General features: G+C 35.6%; 1 pseudogene; it reads left to right on the forward strand.

Moving 5' to 3' along the window:
- The first annotated feature begins 1366 nt into the window (after nucleotides 1-1366).
- LOC123037298 lies at nucleotides 1367-24802 on the forward strand (annotated as a pseudogene).
- The last annotated feature ends 1155 nt before the right edge of the window (nucleotides 24803-25957 follow it).

A 25957-nucleotide genomic window follows, 5' to 3' on the forward strand; every position in this document is an offset into this window, starting at 1 on the left:
ATGTTATTTTTATTTTTATGATTTAAAAACTTATAAATGAAATGTAAGTGTATTTTTTTCATTTTCGCTCAAAAATAAAAAGTTAAAAACAATTGCAAAAATTACACGGCGTTACATGTTTAAATCCTTTATTTGAGTACCTCGGTGGATGTCAAAAAATTTCTCAATGCAATGATTCTGTCAAAAGCGACCTCTAAGTTGGAAAACTTATTTATTTTCTTAAAGTTTATATGAATATAATTTTGGGGTCTCTTTATTTGTTGTCCCGAAAATCGCCTTTTTATAAAAAAAAGTTCAATTGACTTATATAACGTAAGGTCTATATGAATATAATTTTGGGGACTCGATGGAGTGTCCTCGTTGTGTACGTTGGGATAAGCAATATGTTCAACCAGGTGGCAACCTTGTACTTTTGTCCCCGAAATAAGCATTCTATACCTATATAAAAAGTGCCCAATTTATGTATTTAATAAAAAGTTTATTTTGAGGACAAAGTCCCCAAAATTCAATATATATTTCGTGTTCCTGAAATAGACGCTACATACACAAATGTAAATAAATAACGTGGGAAAGCTTGAAGAGCTCCAACATTTATTGTGGATAGTTTTTGGGTCCTCTTTTATTCAGTTTTATAACGGAAACCCCAAAATTTGTGTGTCCCCAAAGTGGTCGCTGAACATACATATATATATATATTATATATATATACATATACATATACATAAGTACTTCAAGAGTATAAAAGGCTATTTATTCCTTTTAAATAAATTAGTACACAACTGAAAATTACCTGATAATAACCAATCCGGACCAACGAAGCTCTAAAATGGTTTGTTAGACCCAAAATGTTTATTTAACATCGTATTAGAATTTACTTTATTTCTTCAGGATTTTATAACAACCCTTAATGAATTGAAGCCTCTGATTGGTTATACAAAACTTGAAAATCTATGTATTGGTTTTGAGTATAAGATTATTGGATGCAAACTGAAAAAAACACCTTATGGAAATAAAATAGCTCTTTATTTAACAGACAAGGACAACGAAAACATTTGGATATTTTTACCTAAAAGTTATGTAAACAAGTTTTCCACTAAGACACCCTTTAGGAAGTTAAATGAGAATGGTAATTCTCACATTGTATACAAAGGAAAAGATATGAATAGATATAGTCCTGATCTAATCGAATTTATATCTTAAAATAAATAAAGTAAATAAGGACATATAAGACCCCATATAAGACCACAACATTCTTTCTTCTGCATCAGTCGTTCGCGCAGTCTTAAAGAGTGAAAACCATTCCAAATAAGCAACTATTAAAATGCACTCGAAACAAATTGAGTTGTTCTTAATGCAGTTCGAAGACATGATCTTCGAGGAGCACGTAACCAGACTGGAATATTTACGCCTTACACTGGAGGATTTGGAAGGCAAGGAACTTATTCACTCAAAGTATGGTTTTCACTACAAGCTTTGTCCCTGGAGCGATGAAGACGCCTCGGTCGGACCGGATACCTGTCAGTGTCATAGACTGCCTCTATTAAAAGACGAAGCCGTTAATATTATGTTAAGATATTATAAGTTGAACCAGAGATTATATAGAACCCCCACAATAAACAATATTAATTGATTTTATTTTAATTAAATTGTTTTTTTATTTTTAAAATATTTCTTAAACATTTTCAGAATAAGCTTATCATTATAAAAAAAATCATTTCTCTTAAAATTTTTTAAGAAACAGTTTAAAGATTTTTTTTTACTTTTAAAAAGGCCATACAGTATACAATAATGTCCACAAGAATTTGAGAAATATCCTTGTAGTTGCTGTTTGTTATACAAATATTTTACAGAATTTTTTTTTAAAAAGGTTATGTACTCTTTTTTTTGAGGGTATTGCCCATAGGAGTCAAAAAACTCAGCTGACCTATTACTATTAAAATGGAATGCAATCCAATGTGTACCAGGTTGATCTGAAGTATCAGTGTTGGCAATAATTAGAGCTGGAAACTTAGAAATCGTTTTGGGTAGCTGATCTGATGGAAAAACTCCTTTAAAAATAGCTTTTGTATATGTATTCTTACATAGTAAATCAATAATTTGTAATGTATTCATGTTCAAAGGAGAACTCTGATATTTCGATTCTTATTGAGAAATTAAATTCGAGCACACAGTTGAGTTTGAATGATCCGCAGTTAGGTCAAAGGCTAATATAAAACTGTTTTTATCAAACATTTCCTTTGTAATTTGCAGACCCCGATCGTAATGTTTTATTCCACTTCCTCTAAATAGCATTATATCCTCGCGCGCTTTGGGGATTTTCGGGGTTCAAGTAATCAAACTCAAGGGCCTGAGAAGGAACTTGAACTCCATTAACCAAAAGGTTAAATCGTTGAACTTTAAAATGTTCAAAATCGAATGGGTCCAATCCACGATTTCCTGAGTATGCACGATTTTTTACCGTACAAAACGTTAAAAAAATTGGTAATTGCCCAATAACAGCGTTATCAATCGATAATGTATTGTTTCCTGGGTATATAGTGAATGACTTTACTTCTACTTTGTTGAATGGATATATGGCATTTTTTGTTTGTAATACATGATGATGGGCCAATAAAATGCTGGGGTTGATAGTTATATGATTCATAAAAAGTTGCGCTTCCAATATCTTCAGATTTGATTCTGTTTCGTTTTCCATTAAATAAAATGAAGTTTTCTCAATGTTAAAATTAATCCTTAAATCAACGTTGTTTACAAGCAGTTTCGGTTGATTAAATATATCTCCATGAATCTTACCAAACAGTTCAACCTTATTACTATTTTTAAATATATTTTTCTGAGTTTCATTTGTTGATGGGTAAACATATTGACCAGCTGTTATTCTTCCAAAATTAGGATAATATCCTTGAGCGGCCAAATGGCTTTCTGACGCATCACTCCCATAGTTTAAAACTGTCTGCAAATACGCTCTATAATGATAGTTATTATCACTCTGCGATACCAAAATGTTATTTAAATAAACTGAAGAACTGCGAAATATCGAATGTAAAATATTGTTTACTACACCAACGGCGTTTCCTTCAATGACGATGTTGTCATTTTTTTTTAATTGTACTACAAGACGTAAATAAACACTTGATAAGTCTCTATATGTCTCACCATTACCCAAGCAAACAAATTCGATTGAAGAAGCGCTGTCTAAGGATGCAATTGGATTATATGATACTTCTTCAGTTCTTAAAATAGAGCTTTGCGTTGGATGGGGGGCAAACAAATCCAATTCACTTTTCATGCATTCAATAAGGTTACTCATTTTGACTTAGAGAAAATATCACTAATATTTATCTTTCTTGATGGCTTTTTTATTTTATGCTGCGTCTGGGTACGTTTACGATGTGTTTTGGATGGTAAATGAAGTCTTTTTTCTTATAACCTTTTGAATCGGTTATTAATATTGATATCTCGTTTGGAGACCATATGTCTAAAGGATAATATTCAATATTTTTAAATTGAATATTTTTTTCTTTACCATTGTAATGCAGTACTCGAAGGCATCGGGGTCTTTTACTACCAACAATCCTCGGTTTGATTATATCAGTATAAATAAAAATTAATCCATTTTCATGTGTTTTTGACTCCATGGTTACATTTGTATATCTAAATGTTTCAGCATTTACTAAACTAACAAATTCAGTTGTACTATTTTCTGTATTTGTAGGTATATTTATTTCTTTGTCAGATGAATTTTTAATGTAATTATTTAGATATATATCGGTAATACCGACTTCCCAAGCATCGTTCATATCTTCAGAAATATTTACAATGTTAGTAAATGCACATTTTACATTATCAGGAAATACATTTAGTGAATCATTGCTGAGCAATGTGATAAACATGTCATATAAATACCCCATTTCTGAAATCAGCCTTTACAATTATTGATATGACGTCCAATTTAGTTTGTTTTTCCCTATTTGTACAGAATTTTTAACCGATCGATTCAACTTTTCACGCCCTGTTACATAAGTAAGATTTTGAAATGGATATGGTTCCTCTTTATATTTTTTTAGGTTTACTCTTAATTTGCGTTGTTTTGCATTAAGCTTCACTTTTGTAACTGCCATCTTCTTAATATCTTCTTTAGTATCACCAAAGGAAGTATTCCGAATTTTTCGATTGTGATCATTTGCTTCCGAGTTTAAATCTTCCTCACTTTCAGATGGTAAATCTGGTAACTCAACCTTTTTTGGTAGTGAAGAGTCAATTTTTAATTTTAATCCTGAAGTACTAGGGTTTGTATCAATCCAATCAGTTGTTTGAGATTCATTAGTTTGAGTTGAGATAGAGGGTGCTTTTTGTTCATTTGATACATGCCATAATTTATTACGTTTTTTATTTTGTTATGAAGACAATTCTTGACGAATTTTAATCAATTTGTCAAAATCACTTATTTTGTTATCATTAAAAATTGGTAAGCATTTTAAACTTATTAATTCATCGCTTATTAATTTTTGATATTTGATGGGGATCATCAAAATGACTTTGTTTAAATTATGTTTATTTTATAGCATGGCTTAATATTTTTCCTCCTCTTTGAACTATAACTTTTCTCTTGGAATTTAATGTGCGTTTTGGACAGGAAAGGTAGCGTAATACTTTTTTATACTTTTTGAGCGCTGTTAGATGTGTTTTTGTAACCTTATGATTTCCTTGCAATGTATTTAATACGATCTCTACTAATGTTTTAACTAACTCACTATCGCTATTACTTATAATTGCCTTCCGTAGTTTGTTGTTAGCTTTTTTGAGAACATACAATATATGTTTGTTCGCTTTTAGATTCTTTTGTAAACCATTTTCCTCTGAATAACACACTGTATATTCGGAATTAAAAATGTTAGTTCTAAATCTTAAGAGATCGTTGATTCCTTGGGTGAGATCAATAAGTAAATATCCATGAGGTTGCTCCGTAACTTCCTTATATATTCTAAATAAGTCTGAGGGATTTTCAGGATAAATTTGTCTTGCTAAACATTGAAATTGAAGCTTATCACGGGGGTTTTTAAAAGCAACAATATATTTTGTATTTAGTGAAATATCTCTGGTATGTGATGATTTATGAAATATATTTTGAGTTACAACTACAACTGTTAAATTTCTATGGTGCGATCCTTTCGTAAACAGTTCACACACATTTTTATTAAATGCCCCTATCATCAAATCATCCAATATTAAAAGAATAGGTTCATTAGTTTCGTTTTCAATTGTTTCGGGGACTCCTTTATAGTACTCAACATTATTAAAATTAGGTTTAGCAGTATCCTCTCCATAACACCAAATAATCCGATCTATGGAAACATTTAGCAAATCATTCTTTTTATTTATTAGATTTTCTAAAAACGTTGTTTTTCCGGATCCTGAAGGTCCGCAAATTAACATTGTGAAGGGATGTATGAATTGTGTAAACATTTTATTATTTTATATATATTTTATTATATTAATATATCCTTAAATTACATTATTATTATTTAGATTTTTCCTGGTCACGTTTTTTTGAGCAGTTCTTTTCGAAATGAGTGTCAGATCCGCAATAATTACAATAAATTAGTTGAGTGTATCCCCTTCTGCGGGGGTCATTACCAAACAAATTCTTAAAGGTATCCATTGAATAAGACAACCTCTTAGTTCGACTATAATTTTTTTACTGATAATCAAATATATGTGTTAGGATTACAATATACTTCATAATTTGAGTTTTATAAGATTACAAATAGTTTAAACAAATTATTTAATGAACATCTAAGAGGAATTTTTTTCGTGTGGATTTTACAATTGGTGAAAAAATTTGGAAGCTGTGCTAAACTTCTTCCAATGTCAATATCGATAATGGTTGTTGATAAATATTTACTTAAAAATGTTTTTTAATTTCACCACGTACGATAATTGCACTATACTTATTAAGTGGTGAAAGTATTTTTTCTAGACATGTATATGGTATATCTCCAGCTGACCAATCCAATCCATTAATATTCTGTCGATTTAAGTGTTGCTGTTTAATTGTTTCATTCTCCAATTCCTTTATGTTGAATGGGGTTTTGAAATGAAAGAAATTGGGGACGACTGTTCCGGTCTGCATGAATGCTAACTCCTTAACAAAAACTTGTTTATTGTTTCCAAGTAAATATTGAAAATCTACTATAACGCTAGATTTGCGATCTACAGTGTTCATGATTGCTTGAGATTTTTTTATCAACTGAGGCTATGACTACATGAAGTTTCCCCTTTATATAGCGGTCTGATCGGTACAAATGAGTAGTTTAGAAAGACGGCTCAACCATAATGGACACGTACCAAGATACAAAAAATAAAAAACCCCGAAAAAATCAGGATCATGAAGTTATATTCGGATTCGAATATTATGTAGTACATAATTTAAAAATAAAATGTGGATTGTCAACATAACGAAAATTTTCACCAATGGTCTGGATGCAGCAAAGTAAAAATAATTTTGTGGGATTTGAAAAAGATCAATGGATGCAGCTCCTCACATACAAGGAATATATTCAACTAAAACTTGATCAATACGATTTTTTGTTGCCTGATTCAATTATTGATCATCCAACTATGTCTACTATAAAATGTAATTTTAGGTTTCGAAAATCCGATAAGCAGTATGTAATGGTAATAAACCAGTATGGTAACAAAATTGAATTTGATAGTGAGTCCTGGAGATCCTTACTAAGATTAGGTATATTTTTTACTACATTTTTATGTTGGAACTCAATATTAAGTTAACAAGTTATATACCTTTACTATAATCACATTATTCCTAAGTGCGTTTCATTACAAAAATATGATGTTCAACTATCTGATTTAGAAGGATCTTACGATAAAAATGTTCAAATAGATTTAACTAGACTGTGTTTTGAAATTTCAAAAAAGATGCGTAAGGAAATAAAAAGCGATGTAATTGTATATAAGCAATCACTAATATCTAAACCCTCTTCAACACCTAATAAAAAATAACATCATGAGCAAACAGCAAGTGGTTAATGAAATTCATAAACAGGTTCGAAAAAATTTTATTCGACGCAAATTTGTTCAAAAAGGAATAAATAATACCTGGCAAATTGATTTAGTTAAAATTATTCCTTTTTGGAAAGAAAATAGCGGATATAGATATTTACTGATAGTTATTGACACATTCTAACGAAGTCTGCACAGGAGGTAGTAGAAGCAATGAACACAGTATTTAAAACAGCAAAAACTAACCCTAAGAATATTCAGTCAGATCAAGGTAAAGAATTTTTTAATTCTTCATTTGGTACCTTAATGAAAAAACATCATATAAATCATTATTATTACCTACACACATTTAAAAGCATCCATATGCGAGCGTTTTTATAGAACATTAAAAAGTAACATGTGGAAAATGTTCAGTATGCAGGGAAAATATAGATGGATACATAAAATCAATGAACTTGTACATGAATATAATAATTCGTATCACAGAACTATTAAAATGAGTCCAGTTGATGTATGCACTCAAAATGAGGAGTTTATATTGAAATCAGTTTACAATATTCCAAAAATATATCCACAACACAAATTTTATGTGGGGGATTACGTTCGAATAAGTAAATATAAGGGCGTGTTTATGAAGGGATATGAACCCAATTGGACAACAGACGTTTTTAAAGTAATAAAGATTAAGTCTACTTACCCTGCAACGTATGAGTTGGAGGATTATAAGAGTGAACCTATTGAGGGATCATTTTATGAACAAGAACTTCAACGAGTTAAAAATCCTAATGCGTTCTTGGTAGAGAAAATATTAGAAAAGCGAAAGAATCGACTCAAGGTTAAGTGGCTTGGTTTTGATGAAAGTCACTCTTCGTGGATAGATAAACAAAGTTTGCTGAAATAGTAATTTGGAATAATAGCCATACACACCCAGATTTTATTTAATAATTTATAATTCATTTTATTTTATTTTTTTTTATTATATATTTACACAAATTTACAAATTGTACATTTTAAATATATTAAATACATTTTTGATTAATTATGCATTTTTTTTTTTTTGTTTAATTTTAACTATCACCTGAAATATTTCTTATTTCAAAATGTCCGTGAGCTAGTGTATGTATTTTGTCAGGTAATATAAACCTTTTATCATCCTTATAATGAAGACTTATTTTATTAACTATTTCAGTATAAAGATTATGAGCTCTACTTCTAATTGTTCGCTGTTCCCCATAATAAGTTTTCTTTTGCTTAATACATTCTATATAATCATTATGCGATAGCTTATTAACAACCGATCTTTGAACTCCCTTAACCTTTTTTATACATTCGTAAGGACTTTGCTCTGAATTTTGATTACTGTCCTTCAGAACTAAGATTGAGTAGGCCTTGGCCTTTAGACCCGCGAAGGACTTCATTATTTTTCCTGCATTTTCGTCTTTCATTAAGCCTAGTTCTTTATTATTGGCCTGAGCTATATTATATTTATTATTTTCATTGTAGTTTGATGTATCAAACCGACTAGGATTTTCTTTTATTAATTTATAAAAGTCTTCTTTGGATGATATAATAAAGGAATCGGTATCCATATAAATAATACTTGACGAAGGACACTTTATAATAAGAAAATTATAGAAGTAATCATATATTAACCATTTGGACAGTTCTAAAACACTGGATCCAATATATATGGGCTTATCATAAAATATACATGTTTGTGTGGACTCGATTGCAGCTAAATTAGGGCCAAAAAGTTCTACACTATGAAAATTGTGACTGGCGATTCGTTGTCTAAAACCAGGTGAGTTTTGTTTTGATTGGTAATGAGTCACCAGTGCCACGACTCTCCTTTTCTGGACATTTTCCATTGTATATATACATATATTTAGTGAAATATCTCTGGTATGTGATGATTTATGAAATATATTTTGAGTTACAACTACAACTGATAAATTTCTATGGTGCGATCCTTTCGTAAACAGTTCACACACATTTTTATTAAATGCCCCCATCATCAAATCATCCAATATTAAAAGAATAGGTTCATTAGTTTCGTTTTCAATTATTTCGGCGACTTCTTTATAGTACTCTACATTATTTAAATATGGTTTAGCAGTATCCTCCCCATAACACAAAATAATTCGATCTATGGAAACATTTAGCAAATTCCTCTTTTCATTTATTTGATTTTCTAATAACGTTATTTTTTTCCGATCCTGAAGGTCTGCAAATTACCATTGTGAAGGGATGTATGAATTGTGTAAACATTTTATTATTTTATATATTTATTTTATTATATTACAATATCCTTAAATTACAATATTATTATTTAGATTTTTCTTGGTCACGTTTTTTTGAGCAGTTCTTTTCGAAATGAGTGTCAGATCCGCAATAATTACAATAAATTAGTTGAGTGTATCCCCTTCTGCGGGGGTCATTACAAATTCTTAAAGGTATCCATTGAATAAGACAACCTCTTAGTTCGACTATAATTTTTTTACTGATAATCAAATATGTGTTAGGATTACAATATACTTCATAATTTTAGTTTTCTAAGATTACAAATAGTTTAAACAAATTATTTAATGAACATCTAAGAGAAAGATTTTTCGTGTTGATTTTATAATTGGTGAAAAAATTTGGAAGCTGTGCTAAACTTCTTCCAATGTCAATATCGATAATGGTTGTTGATAAATATTTACTTAAAAAATGTTTTTTAATTTCACCACGTACGATAATTGCACTATACTTATTAAGTGGTGAAAGTATTTTTTCTAGACATGTATATGGTATATCTCCAGCTGACCAATCCAATCCATTAATTTTCTGTCGCTTTAAGTGTTGCTGTTTAATTGTTTCATTATCCAATTCCATTATGTTGAATGGTGGTTTGAAATGAAAGAAATTGGGGACGACTGTTCCTGTCCGCATGAATGCTAACTCCTTAACAAAAACTTGTTTATTGTTTCCAAGTAAATATTGAAAATCTACTATAACGCTAGATTTGCGATCTACAGTGTTCATGATTGCTTGAGAGTTTTTTTATCAACTGAGGCTATGACTACATGAAGTTTCCCCTTTATATAGCGGTCTGATCGGTACAAATGAGTAGTTTAGAAAGACGGCTCAACCATAATGGACACGTACCAAGATACAAAAAATAAAAAACCCCGAAAAAATCAGGATCATGAAGTTATATTCGGATTCGAATATTATGTAGTACATAATTTAAAAATAAAATGTGGATTGTCAACATAACGAAAATTTTCACCAATGGTCTGGATGCAGCAAAGTAAAAATAATTTTGTGGGATTTGAAAAAGATCAATGGATGCAGCTCCTCACATACAAGGAATATATTCAACTAAAACTTGATCAATACGATTTTTTGTTGCCTGATTCAATTATTGATCATCCAACTATGTCTACTATAAAATGTAATTTTAGGTTTCGAAAATCCGATAAGCAGTATGTAATGGTAATAAACCAGTATGGTAACAAAATTGAATTTGATAGTGAGTCCTGGAGATCCTTACTAAGATTAGGTATATTTTTTACTACATTTTTATGTTGGAACTCAATATTAAGTTAACAAGTTATATACCTTTACTATAATCACATTATTCCTAAGTGCGTTTCATTACAAAAATATGATGTTCAACTATCTGATTTAGAAGGATCTTACGATAAAAATGTTCAAATAGATTTAACTAGACTGTGTTTTGAAATTTCAAAAAAGATGCGTAAGGAAATAAAAAGCGATGTACTTGTATATAAGCAATCACTAATATCTAAACCCTCTTCAACACCTAATAAAAAATAACATCATGAGCAAACAGCAAGTGGTTAATGAAATTCATAAACAGGTTCGAAAAAATTTTATTCGACGCAAATTTGTTCAAAAAGGAATAAATGATACCTGGCAAATTGATTTAGTTGAAATGATTCCTTTTTGGAAAGAAAATAGCGGATATAGATATTTACTGACAGTTATTGACACATTTTCTAAATACGCGTACGCCGTACCTGTTAAAACCAAATCTGCACAGGAGGTAGTAGAAGCAATGAACACAGTATATAAAACAGCAAAAACTAACCCTAAGAATATTCAGTCAGATCAAGGTAAAGAATTTTTTAATTCTTCATTTGGTACCTTAATGAAAAAACATCATATAAATCATTATCATACCTACACACATTTAAAAGCATCCATATGCGAGCGTTTTAATAGAACATTAAAAAGTAACATGTGGAAAATGTTTAGTATGCAGGGAAAATATAGATGGATTCATAAAATCAATGAACTTGTCCATGAATATAATAATTCGTATCACAGAACTATTAAAATGAGTCCAGTTGATGTATGCACTTAAAATGAGGAGTTTATATTGAAATCAGTTTACAATATTCCAAAAATATATCCACAACACAAATTTTATGTGGGGGATTACGTTCGAATAAGTAAATATAAGGGCGTGTTTATGAAGGGATATGAACCCAATTGGACAACAGACGTTTTTAAAGTAATAAAGATTAAGTCTACTTACCCTGCAACGTATGAGTTGGAGGATTATAAGAGTGAACCTATTGAGGGATCATTTTATGAACAAGAACTTCAACGAGTTAAAAATCCTAATGCGTTCTTGGTAGAGAAAATATTAGAAAAGCGAAAGAATCGACTCAAGGTTAAGTGGCTTGGTTTTGATGAAAGTCACTCTTCGTGGATAGATAAACAAAGTTTGCTGAAATAGTAATTTGGAATAATAGCCATACACACCCAGATTTTATTTAATAATTTATAATTCATTTTATTTTTTTTTTTTTTTATTATATATTTACACAAATTTACAAATTGTACATTTTAAATATATTAAATACATTTTTGATTAATTATGCATTTTTTTTTTTTGTTTAATTTTAACTATCACCTGAAATATTTCTTATTTCAAAATGTCCGTGAGCTAGTGTATGTATTTTGTCAGGTAATATAAACCTTTTATCATCCTTATAATGAAGACTTATTTTATTAACTATTTCAGTATAAAGATTATGAGCTCTACTTCTAATTGTTCGCTGTTCCCCATAATAAGTTTTCTTTTGCTTAATACATTCTATATAATCATTATGCGATAGCTTATTAACAACCGATCTTTGAACTCCCTTAACCTTTTTTATACATTCGTAAGGACTTTGCTCTGAATTTTGATTACTGTCCTTCAGAACTAAGATTGAGTAGGCCTTGGCCTTTAGACCCGCGAAGGACTTCATTATTTTTCCTGCATTTTCGTCTTTCATTAAGCCTAGTTCTTTATTATTGGCCTGAGCTATATTATATTTATTATTTTCATTGTAGTTTGATGTATCAAACCGACTAGGATTTTCTTTTATTAATTTATAAAAGTCTTCTTTGGATGATATAATAAAGGAATCGGTATCCATATAAATAATACTTGACGAAGGACACTTTATAATAAGAAAATTATAGAAGTAATCATATATTAACCATTTGGACAGTTCTAAAACACTGGATCCAATATATATGGGCTTATCATAAAATATACATGTTTGTGTGGACTCGATTGCAGCTAAATTAGGGCCAAAAAGTTCTACACTATGAAAATTGTGACTGGCGATTCGTTGTCTAAAACCAGGTGAGTTTTGTTTTGATTGGTAATGAGTCACCAGTGCCACGACTCTCCTTTTCTGGACATTTTCCATTGTATATATACATATATTTAGTGAAATATCTCTGGTATGTGATGATTTATGAAATATATTTTGAGTTACAACTACAACTGATAAATTTCTATGGTGCGATCCTTTCGTAAACAGTTCACACACATTTTTATTAAATGCCCCCATCATCAAATCATCCAATATTAAAAGAATAGGTTCATTAGTTTCGTTTTCAATTGTTTCGGGGACTCCTTTATAGTACTCAACATTATTAAAATTAGGTTTAGCAGTATCCTCTCCATAACACCAAATAATCCGATCTATGGAAACATTTAGCAAATCATTCTTTTTATTTATTAGATTTTCTAAAAACGTTGTTTTTCCGGATCCTGAAGGTCCGCAAATTAACATTGTGAAGGGATGTATGAATTGTGTAAACATTTTATTATTTTATATATATTTTATTATATTAATATATCCTTAAATTACATTTTTATTATTTAGATTTTTCCTGGTCACGTTTTTTTGAGCAGTTCTTTTCGAAATGAGTGTCAGATCCGCAATAATTACAATAAATTAGTTGAGTGTATCCCCTTCTGCGGGGGTCATTACAAATTCTTAAAGGTATCCATTGAATAAGACAACCTCTTAGTTCGACTATAATTTTTTTACTGATAATCAAATATATGTGTTAGGATTACAATATACTTCATAATTTGAGTTTTCTAAGATTACAAATAGTTTAAACAAATTATTTAATGAACATCTAAGAGGAATTTTTTTCGTGTGGATTTTACAATTGGTGAAAAAATTTGGAAGCTGTGCTAAACTTCTTCCAATGTCAATATCGATAATGGTTGTTGATAAATATTTACTTAAAAAATGTTTTTTAATTTCACCACGTACGATAATTGCACTATACTTATTAAGTGGTGAAAGTATTTCTTCTAGACATGTATATGGTATATCTCCAGCTGACCAATCCAATCCATTAATATTCTGTCGATTTAAATGTTGCTGTTTAATTGTTTCATTCTCCAATTCCTTTATGTTGAATGGGGGTTTGAAATGAAAGAAATTGGGGACGACTGTTCCGGTCTGCATGAATGCTAACTCCTTAACAAAAACTTGTTTATTGTTTCCAAGTAAATATTGAAAATCTACTATAACGCTAGATTTTCGATCTACAGTGTTCATGATTGCTTGAGATTTTTTTATCAACTGAGGCTATGACTACATGAAGTTTCCCCTTTATATAGCGGTCTGATCGGTACAAATGAGTAGTTTAGAAAGACGGCTCAACCATAATGGACACGTACCAAGATACAAAAAATAAAAAACCCCGAAAAAATCAGGATCATGAAGTTATATTCGGATTCGAATATTATGTAGTACATAATTTAAAAATAAAATGTGGATTGTCAACATCACGAAAATTTTCACCAATGGTCTGGATGCAGCAAAGTAAAAATAATTTCGTGGGATTTGAAAAAGATCAATGGATGCAGCTCCTCACATACAAGGAATATATTCAACTAAAACTTGATCAATACGATTTTTTGTTGCCTGATCTCCTATAAAATGTAATTTTAGGTTTCGAAAATCCGATAAGCAGTATGCAATGGTAATAAACCAGTATGGTAACAAAATTGAATTTGATAGTGAGTCCTGGAGATCCTTACTAAGATTAGGTATATTTTTTACTACATTTTTATGTTGGAACTCAATATTAAGTTAACAAGTTATATACCTTTACTATAATCACATTATTCCTAAGTGCGTTTCATTACAAAAATATGATGTTCAACTATCTGATTTAGAAGGATCTTACGATAAAAATGTTCAAATAGATTTAACTAGACTGTGTTTTGAAATTTCAAAAAAGATGCGTAAGGAAATAAAAAGCGATGTACTTGTATATAAGCAATCACTAATATCTAAACCCTCTTCAACACCTAATAAAAAATAACATCATGAGCAAACAGCAAGTGGTTAATGAAATTCATAAACAGGTTCGAAAAAATTTTATTCGACGCAAATTTGTTCAAAAAGGAATAAATGATACCTGGCAAATTGATTTAGTTGAAATGATTCCTTTTTGGAAAGAAAATAGCGGATATAGATATTTACTGACAGTTATTGACACATTTTCTAAATACGCGTACGCCGTACCTGTGAAAACCAAATCTGCACAGGAGGTAGTAGAAGCAATGAACACAGTATTTAAAACAGCGAAAACTAACCCTAAGAATATTCAGTCAGATCAAGGTAAAGAATTTTTTAATTCTTCATTTGGTACCTTAATGAAAAAACATCATATAAATCATTATCATACCTACACACATTTAAAAGCATCCATATGCGAGCGTTTTAATAGAACATTAAAAAGTAACATGTGGAAAATGTTTAGTATGCAGGGAAAATATAGATGGATTCATAAAATCAATGAACTTGTCCATGAATATAATAATTCGTATCACAGAACTATTAAAATGAGTCCAGTTGATGTATGCACTCAAAATGAGGAGTTTATATTGAAATCAGTTTACAATATTCCAAAAATATATCCACAACACAAATTTTATGTGGGGGATTACGTTCGAATAAGTAAATATAAGGGCGTGTTTATGAAGGGATATGAACCCAATTGGACAACAGAAGTTTTTAAAGTAATAAAGATTAAGTCTACTTACCCTGCAACGTATGAGTTGGAGGATTATAAGAGTGAACCTATTGAGGGATCATTTTATGAACAAGAACTTCAACGAGTTAAAAATCCTAATGCGTTCTTGGTAGAGAAAATATTAGAAAACCGAAAGAATCGACTCAAGGTTAAGTGGCTTGGTTTTGATGAAAGTCACTCTTCGTGGATAGATAAACAAAGTTTGCTGAAATAGTAATTTGGAATAATAGCCATACACACCCAGATTTTATTTAATAATTTATAATTCATTTTTTTTTTTTTTTTTTATTATATATTTACACAAATTTACAAATTGTACATTTTAAATATATTAAATACATTTTTGATTAATTATGCATTTTTTTTTTTGTTTAATTTTAACTATCACCTGAAATATTTCTTATTTCAAAATGTCCGTGAGCTAGTGTATGTATTTTATCAGGTAATATAAACCTTTTATCATCCTTATAATGAAGACTTATTTTGTTAACTATTTCAGTATAAAGATTATGAGCTCTCTTTCTAATTGTTCGCTGTTCCCCATAATAAGTTTTCTTTTGCTTAATACATTCTATATAATCATTATGCGATAGCTTATTAACAACCGATCTTTGAACTCCCTTAACCTTTTTTATACATTCGTAAGGACTTTGCTCTGAATTTTGATTACTGTCCTTCAGAACTAAGATTGAGTAGGCCTTGGCCTTTAGACCCGCGAAGGACTTCATTATTTTTCCTGCATTTTCGTCTTTCATTAAGCCTAGTTCTTTATTATTGGCCTGAGCTATATTATATTTATTATTTTCATTGTAGTTTGATGTATCAAACCGACTAGGATTTTCTTTTATTAATTTATAAAAGTCTTCTTTGGATGATATAATAAAGGAATCGGTATCCATATAAATAATACTTGACGAAGGACACTTTATAGAAAGAAAATTATAGAAGTAATCATACATTAACCATTTGGACAGTTCTAAAACACTGGATCCAATATATATGGGCTTATCATAAAATATACATGTTTGTGTCGACTCGATTGCAGCTAAATTAGGGCCAAAAAGTTCTACACTATGAAAATTGTGACTGGCGATTCGTTGTCTAAAACCAGGTGAGTTTTGTTTTGATTGGTAATGAGTCACCAGTGCCACGACTCTCCTTTTCTGGACATTTTCCATTGTTTTCCCGTACACAGCGTTATTCATTAATTTAAAAAATTTTTTTCAAATTCATTATACCCTTGCAGAGGGTATTATAATTTTGGTCAAAAGTGTGCAACGCAGTGAAGGAGACATCTCCGACCCTATAAAGTATATATATTCTTGATCAGGATCACCTCCTGAGTTGATATAGCCATGTCCGTCTGTGCGTCTGTCTGTTTCTACGCAAACTAGTCTCTCAGTTTTAAAGCTATCGAATTGAAACTTTGCACACACCCTTTTTTCCTTTGCACGCAGTATAAAAGTCGGAACGGCCGGGATCGGCCGACTATATCCTATAGCTGCCATATAACTGATTGATCGGAAATGCCATAACTTTGGTGTTTGTAAAGTTAGGAAGCTGGGATTTTCTATGGGTTTTATATTTGGCCAATCAATCCGACCTACCAAATATCATAAGGATCGGCCGACTATATCCTATAGCCGCCATATATCTGATTGATCGGAAATGCCATAACTTTGGTGTTTGTTAAGTTAGGAAGTTGGGATTTTTTATGAGTATTAAGAATGCATCTTATGAATAATTTTGGAGAATATAATGTACATAATATTCTGCAAGGGTATATCAAGTTCGGCTCCGAACGAAGTTAGCTTTCCTTTCTTGTTTTTAGCTAATTTTCTATGTTTTGTGTTTAAATCTATGCAGGGTTTTAGCCAACAAGATTGTTTAAAATTTAGTACTCTATGAATTTTTTTTACTATAATCCCGTGTTGAATGCATAATTGTAGGTATTTTAAATGTATAATATAATTTTCTTTATCATTTAAATCAGCTATTAGCTTGGGAATTTTTGAGCCTGGAGGCAATTTACTTTCAGGACAGAAGGGCAATGAATTATGCGCGTTATGAAGTTCAATAGGATATTTGAGGTCTACTTCGAGCATGTACCCATAAGCCCCGTTTGCTGGCATATTTTTTATATCTAAAAATGTAAATTCTGATAGGGGAAGGGGTTGACTCATGGCCCAACCATATAAATTATTAGCATCAATGTATGCCAAGAAATTAGTGGACTTCGATAATGTCTTCCATGTATTTATTATTAGCACTTGAAATTCGTTGAGTGCATTGAGTCAATCCTCCTCGTATAGATCTCTTAAGAAAATTGTACATATCAGGATCACTTATTAGAGTTAATTCTGTTCGCGTGAATTTTAACATTGCATCCCAGGAAATTGAGGGAGCCGTTACATAATTGACGGTGTTTACGCCGCTCTCCCCTCGTTTAAACTGCCCGCGCTTCCCTCGTAGCGAATGCCCACTCGCCCGCACTGGCCAGGCTCTCCCGCAGCGTTCAATTAGGTTTAAGTTAGTCTTTCATTGTACCACTAGTGAAATACATCGCCCGGCCGGTCCGCGCTATAACCCGAAAAGTTCACCGAGGTTCTTTTGTTTCATAACTTTGCGCACCGCGATCGAGTGTCTCTTCACCACGTATTTTCCAGCTTGCGACAGCCGCAACCACCGACGAAGCTGCCCCCAAGCGACGACATCCCCGACGCCCCAACTCTTCATTTTTTGGTCCTTCGAGCCGGATAAGTGCCAATTAATTAATTTTTGTATTAACTGCCGATCGACAGTCAGCCATTCGAAGAACATAATTCGTTTGACTTTCTGTACGATTTGTCTAAAATCCAAGTCCGATTTAATCCGACGACGACAGTTAGTAAATTACAATTCCAATTCCGTCTTTTATTTCTTCGTTCTCTTTTAACGTGCGGCCATATTGCCTATTTTCTAATTCCTTTTCGTGTGCATATTGATGTACAAGTTTCATATTCGCATTTGGCCGTACATCCACTAAATATACATCCAACATCAAATCGAAGAAAATAAAAAGTAGAAATCCAAATTAAAGTGTGCAAATAAAAAGTCAAGCGTACAGTGAACAATAAATTAATTTCAAAATTCAGTGAACAGTGAAAAATAAATCAATTTAAAAAATTGAGTTCAAATTAATTTTCCACAAAAAAAAGTGAAACAAAAAATTAAGTGTTCCGCCAATTTCGGCCCACTAATATTTTTTGATATTAATTTTTTTATTGTACATCCGCTGTGACAATATTTGCTTACATTATTACAAATCCAAATACAGTCCACAATAAATCGAAAATTTACAACACATACCCGCCGGCAAAATTTACAATAAAATTTTCCGCCATATTGATTACATATATTACATCCATATTACATATATTACATCCATATTACATATATTACATCCATATTACATATATTACATATTCCATATATATATACATACATTTATACATATTTTTTCTACACAACTACACCCCAATTCCGAAAGCTCAAGTATTTCCGTCGGCCATCCAATAAATATATATAAAACGAATTCCTAAAGCTGACGTGAAATAACTTTTGTGTCTCAGTGTGTTTTACTTATTTACATATTTTGGGCACTATCCATCCATACATCTACACATACACGCGAATTGCAGTACCGCAAAAAGCTCGATAATCCCGCGCATTCCAGCGTCACCAATACACAGCCCGCAAAAGTTCGGGCAGTTGTTTTTCAATCATCCAATTAATAAATTAATTAATAAATTCCAACAAAATTAATAAACACCAAGTTCAACTCCAATAAAATTAAACAAATACTGAGAATTACTGCCAGTTCCAAAAAAGAAAAAAAAAAAAAAAGGGGGAAAAAAATATAAAATACTGTCGCCATCGCGGAACTAGTGGAATCAATTTATTAATTTATTGATTTATTAATTTGTTTCTTCGGTTTCACATTTTTTTTTCTTCAAAAAAAAAACGCCCTTTCCAGTATTTTGTCTTCTTATTTATTGAGCTTGGTAAATCTGCAGATACATCGATACTCAATTTTTTCTTTTGGGGATAAAAAAGAAAAATTCGAAAAAAATACCACCCGCATACCACTGAAAGGTATTATTTTTGTTTTTTTTGTCTCCGAATATTTTTTTTAAAATAAAGAAAAACAAAACCAATAAACTCCAAACACTGCCGGGGACATCCAATCCCATCCTAATTCGGCCAACCACCCACTATAAAATACTAAACGACAAATACCTCATCCAATCCAGTATTTTTTCAGTATTTTTATTTTGTGGTATTTTTTTTTGGTATTTTTTTTCCATTCTTGCTCCATCGTTCCACCAAAAGCCTGGCGAATATTTCAACAATAATTCAGCCACGCATATCGACTATTTTTTGAGCTAGTCGATATCCTATTTCCACCGGTCCATAAGTGGGTCCGTAATTGTTTCTCTGATTTTTGTCCGAAACATCAGCGCGCACATTCCATCCTAACAGCATCCTAGTTTGGTATGTCCGGGGAAAGTTCCAACAAACTACCCCCTGTTCCATCACCGAAAATACCAAAAATCACGGTAAGGACGCCCACACCTAAAAAGGTCAAGACGTCACCTCCCAAAAAAGCTCCTTCTTCCATCGAAAGAACCACGCGAGCCAGCACAAAAATGGTTGCAACGGCTGCCGACCTCGCTATGAGCCAATTTATTGAAGTCTCGGATCGACTGTCCGAATTGGAATCGCGGATAAATATTCCCTCGGCGGTCCCTCCTACGTTATCCGTCCTCAATATTCGCCGAGACGAAATCCGAGAGGTATGGATCCGCATCAAAAAAGAATACGATGCCTGTACCGCATGCCTTGTAGCAGCCGGAGAAGGTGCAGCTGACAGCTTGCCAGTCCTCAAGGCTAAGTACGGGTATTGCTACAGCGCGTACGAAAGGTGCGGTGCCCAGATAGCAGACATGATAGCGCAAACTCCGCAACTTCCGCAACCTTCCCCAACGCCAGCTGATCCTTCTCAGACATACATTCCGTCAGGCTGCCGGCTTCCGCCGTGCGATACCGAAGTTTTTACCGGCGACTATCTTCGTTGGCCAACCTTTAGGGATCTATTCACGGCAATTTATATCAACAATCCCAGACTCACTCCTGTCGAAAAATTATTTCACCTTAATGCCAAAACGAGTGGCGACGCTCACAATATAGTTTCAAATTCACCCCTTACTAATGATGGCTTTCGATCAGCGTGGGATAACCTCACTGAGCGTTTCGAAAACAAGCGATTGTTAGTAAACAGTCAATTAAAGATACTTTTCAATGTACCGTCCGTCACACAGGAGTCTGGGTCAGCCTTGAAAGAACTTCAAAGTACCATCCAGGGTTGCCTTACTGCACTAGAAATGTCCGGTATTCAGGTCGAAACTTGGGATTGCCTCTTGGTATATATGTGCTCGTCCAAACTCCCAAAGCTTACGCTTTCCCTATGGGAGCAGTCCCTCCATAACAAAGCCGAGATCCCTACATGGCACGAGCTGAACGTTTTCCTAACGGAGCGTCACAGGACACTAGAAGCCATAGATGATGTACGACCATCAGGTTCTAGTCAGACTCAGCCCAGGGCATCCACTTCCAACTCGGCGTCTCGAAGAATAAATTCATACGAGACAAGGGTAGCACCTAGGCAACTTAGAGGGTGCGATCTCTGTAATAGAGAGAACCATCCTGTACGCACATGCGCCAAATTTCTCCAGATGACGGTCGACCAACGCATCGCATATATAAAAAGAAAACAGCTGTGTTTAAACTGCTTTGCGCGGACACATCAGTTGCGCGACTGCGAAAGCGCACATTACTGCTTCACGTGCCGCGGCCGCCATCACACGCTCCTACACCGAGGCAGCCCATCCCCAGCGCGCGCAAATCCAACGCCAACGCCCAGATCCAGACCAAATACTCTCGGTCCCTCGGCTGCCAGTGGCACGCAGTCAACGCTTCAGAATTATTTTGCGGCAGGCACTCGGTCAGTCCTCCTAGGCACCGCTGTAATTAATATATGCCATCGAGGTTCCAATTTCCAAGCGCGAGCCTTAATAGACTCCGGATCTGAGGCGACCTTCATCACTGAGCGCCTTTTCAACCTGATTAAACTGCCGTTCCAGGTTATCCGAGCACAGGTCTCAGGACTTAATCAAACGGTCTCCGCTGAGACCAAAAAGATCTGTCAATTCACGATCCGTTCTCCAACCCGGCCTAGCTTGCAGTTAAACACCACTGCCTACGTGCTTCCACAAATAGCCGGAAATCTTCCTTCATGTCCGCTTCCGCAACATTTCCTGCGAGACCTTCCCGAACTTCCGCTAGCGGATCCAAAGTTCTATGAGAGCGCACAAATAGATATTCTAATCGGGGCCGATATACTTCCATCCATTCTACTAAGCGGTACCCGAGCGAACATCTGTGGCTCGCTTCTCGGTCAAGAGACTATTTTCGGCTGGATTCTAACAGGACCAGTACCAGCTCCGAGGCATGATCAAATATCATCCTTTTCCACGCAAGTTGCACACACGTATGAAGCGTCTCTCGATAAACTCCTCACCAAATTCTGGGAGGTGGAGGATCTGCCAGTAAAAGTGGCAAAAGAATCCGACGTGATTTGTGAGGACAATTTTCTTCGGACCACCACAAAAGACGAAACCGGCAGGTATGTCGTGAGTCTCCCTTTTCGAGATCCTGAGAACATTAATTGCTCCCTGGGACATTCCAGATCCCAGGCGCTGGCTCAATTCTTAAGAAACGAGCAGCGGCTAAAAAGGGACAGTACGTTAAAATCCAAGTACGACTCAGTTATTCAAGAATATCTCGACCTCAATCACATGAGAGAAGTCCTTCCTACCCACGATTCAGCATGTTACTACCTGCCACACCACGCAGTGTTAAAACCGGAGAGTACGACCACCAAACTTCGAGTGGTATTCAACGCCTCCAGCCCTTCAGACAATGGGGTCAGCTTAAATGATATCCTTCATGCTGGCCCGGTCCTACAGTCCGATCTAACCATCCAGATCCTGAAGTGGCGATATTTCCGATTTGTGTATAGTGCTGACATCGAAAAAATGTACCGGCAGATCTGGGTAGATCCGAAGCAGACAGCGTTCCAACGTATCTTATTCCGCGATAGGGAAGGGTACATTCGAGATTTTGAGCTAAAAACTGTTACGTTTGGGGTCAATTGTGCACCGTTCCTGGCAATTCGGGTACTGCAACAGCTGGCGACCGACGTGCAACTAACCCATCCGAGGGCGAGTAAAGTTATTCGTGGTTGCATGTATGTCGATGATGTCCTTTCGGGAGCTGACTCTGCAGAAGAGGCTCACCTCACCATTCGCGAGTTGCAGAGTGCCCTCGATTCGGCTGGTTTTCCATTAAGGAAATGGACCTCCAACCACAAAGAAGTTCTGGCTCATATCGGAACCGATCATCTTCTAAATGCCGATTTCCTCGAAATAGATACGGAAAGCACGGCGAAAACTCTCGGAGTCCGTTGGAAAGCAACATCCGATGAGTTTTTCTTCGCCCTCCCCGACCTATCCACCGAAGCTACACTCACAAAACGGCATGTTCTCTCCCAAATTGCGAAGCTGTTTGATCCAGCAGGCTGGCTCGCCCCTTTCGTGGTCTGTGCCAAGATTTTCATGCAGGAGATCTGGCTGCGTGATCTAGGGTGGGATGATGAACTTCCCATTGAACTGTGCCAAAAGTGGCGTGATTTCCTTAAAAGCTACTCAGTCCTAGATCAAGTCCGAATTCCCAGATGGGTTTCCTTCCGCCCAGAATTCCGAGTGGAACATCACGGATTCTGTGATGCCTCTCAAAAGGCGTACGGTGCTGCGATCTATGTGCGCGTCGAGATGGGGCACACGACGCTAGTGCATCTTCTCACGGCCAAGACGCGCGTGGCGCCAGTAAAAACTGTGTCGCTTCCCAGACTAGAGCTGTGTGGAGCTCTATTGCTATCCGAGATGGCCGAATCCATCCTCCCCCATATGCCGATGCTGTCCTCGAAACTCCATTGTTGGACCGATTCCACGATTGTGCTTGCATGGCTAGCCAAACCAGCATGCCAGTGGACAACGTTCGTTGCCAATCGGGTAACAAAGATCACCCAGTCCACAGAGGCAGCCAATTGGTCGCATGTTCAATCCGAACACAATCCAGCTGACTTGGCCAGTCGGGGCGTGCCATTACAAGAACTGGTCGACAACTCCCTGTGGTGGCATGGGCCCACTTGGTTGCAAAAGCCACGAGATCAGTGGCCTGCCCAAAGCACCGATTTACAGGTGACCGAAGTGGAAAGGCGTCCTGTCAAGGCCCACGTTGCGTCCAGTCCGACAGAGGACATCCTTGATCGCTTTTCCAAGTTAAATAGAGCTTTACGGGTCCTTACGTATGTCCACCGTTTTGTCCAGCGATGTAGGAAACAGTCGCCGATTCCGGAAGTCCATCTAGAAGCCCAAGAACTTGTCGCCGCTGAACGGCTCATGGTCATTAGCACTCAGCGCAGATATTTTGCTAACGAATATCGCTGCTTGAGTCAAAAGCGTCCTGTGTCCGCGGCAAGTTCCATCCTCTCCTTGAACCCTTTTCTAGATGAGAAAGGGCTTATAAGGGCGTGCGGCCGAATAACGGCCTCCGAGAATTTGCGATATGATGAACGACATCCTATAATCCTCCCGTACGAATGTGCACTCTCTCGACTACTGGTAAACTTTACGCATCTCATAACGTTGCATGGAGGTAACCAGTTAGTCGTACGTCTCACCCGGTCCAGATATTGGGTTCCGAAAATAAAGAACTTGGTAAAGGCCGTTATTAACTCCTGCAAGGTCTGCGTTATCCATAAGAAGCGATTGCAAGTTCAGATGATGGGAAGTTTTCCGAAAGAGCGAGTCTCTTTTTCCCGGCCATTCACGTACACAGGGATGGACTACGCCGGCCCTTTCGACATAAAAAATTACACAGGCAGAGCTTGCCTAATTACAAAAGGGTATGTGTTGGTTTTCGTGTGTTTCTCTACGAAGGCCATCCATCTAGAGCCTACATCCGATCTGACGACCGAGAAATTTCTCGCCGCTTTCGCTCGGTTCGTATCCAGAAGAGGTTTTCCCCGTCAAGTGCAGTCCGACAATGGGAAAACCTTTGTCGGCGCTGCCACCCTGCTCTCCCGAGATTTTCTACAAGCCGTAAAAGAGTCTGTGACTGATGCGTATAGTCATCAGCAGCTCAACTGGCAATTCATTCCTACGGGGGCACCCCATATGGGAGGCCTGTGGGAAGCGGGTGTCAAAAGCTTCAAAACCTTGTTTTACAAGTCCACCGCTACTCGAAAGTACACTTTTGAAGAACTTTCAACCCTCCTAGCGAAAATTGAAGCTTGTCTAAATTCCAGACCGCTATCTCCTATGTCTGAAGATCCCACTGATCTCTTAGCATTGACACCAGGGCATTTTCTAGTCGGCGGACCTCTTCTGTCCATAGTGGAACCCGAATTAAAAGGGGAATCCAAGTCCATTGTAAATCGGTGGCAACACTTAAAGGCGCTCCATCAACAATTCCAAGCTCGATGGAAAGAGGAGTATCTCAAAGAGCTCCACAAGCGTAACAAGTGGCAGTCCCCGACCGCAAATCTCCGCGTTGGCGACATGGTAGTCGTCAAGGAGGACAATCTGCCCTCGAATGAGTGGCGCCTTGGCAGAATCGACTCTGTCTTTCCGGGGGCTGACGGCAATGTCCGTGTCGTCAGCATTCTCACGGCACGTAGGATTATCAAGCGTCCCGTGACCAAGGTGGTTCTTCTGCCAGGAGAACCCTCCAACCGTCTTCCTCAACCAACATCCTCCACATAATTCCCCAACAATCCTCGCCATCGAAGCATCTCAAATCATCTTTTTTTATTTTTATTACTCCCCACCAGATCACATCATGGTTCCTCGTCCACGCAGCGCTCAGGCATTAGAAAGCAGACGTACTCGAGGTATACATTCCTACCGATGCCGAGTCTGCCGTGGAATCCATCCGCTTCGAAAGTGCCAGAGGTTCCTAAAGCTGAGCGCAGAGAAGCGGCTTCGGGCAGTGCTGATTAATAAGTACTGCTCAAATTGTCTCGCCCACGAGCACTCCGACGGGAGTTGTCGCAGTGGCGACAAGTGCAAAACGTGCAACGGCAAGCACCACACGCTCCTCCATATGCACGAGCGTCCCCTGCCGTCGGCTAATCAACAGCGTTCGCGCCGGCAGAATCCGCCAACTCGCCAAGCGCTAGCCCCGGCAAGGCGCTCGGCATCCGCCGCTTCTCAGCAGCGCTCGCGCCGGCAAGATCCGCCAACTCGCAGAGCGCTTGCCTCCCCGCCGCGCTCAGCCTCCTCGGCACCGGCTCCGTCACTGGCGTCCATTCTCCAACGGCACAGCGTCAATGTCCTGCCGACGGCCATGATCACTTTGGAGACCGGGCTGAAGACCTTCGACACGGCCGCCCTCATCGACCCGTGTACACCGA

This window comes from Drosophila rhopaloa, unplaced genomic scaffold (genome assembly GCF_018152115.1).
Source record: "Drosophila rhopaloa isolate 14029-0021.01 unplaced genomic scaffold, ASM1815211v1 contig_155, whole genome shotgun sequence".
Classification (NCBI taxonomy): Eukaryota; Metazoa; Arthropoda; class Insecta; order Diptera; family Drosophilidae; genus Drosophila; species Drosophila rhopaloa.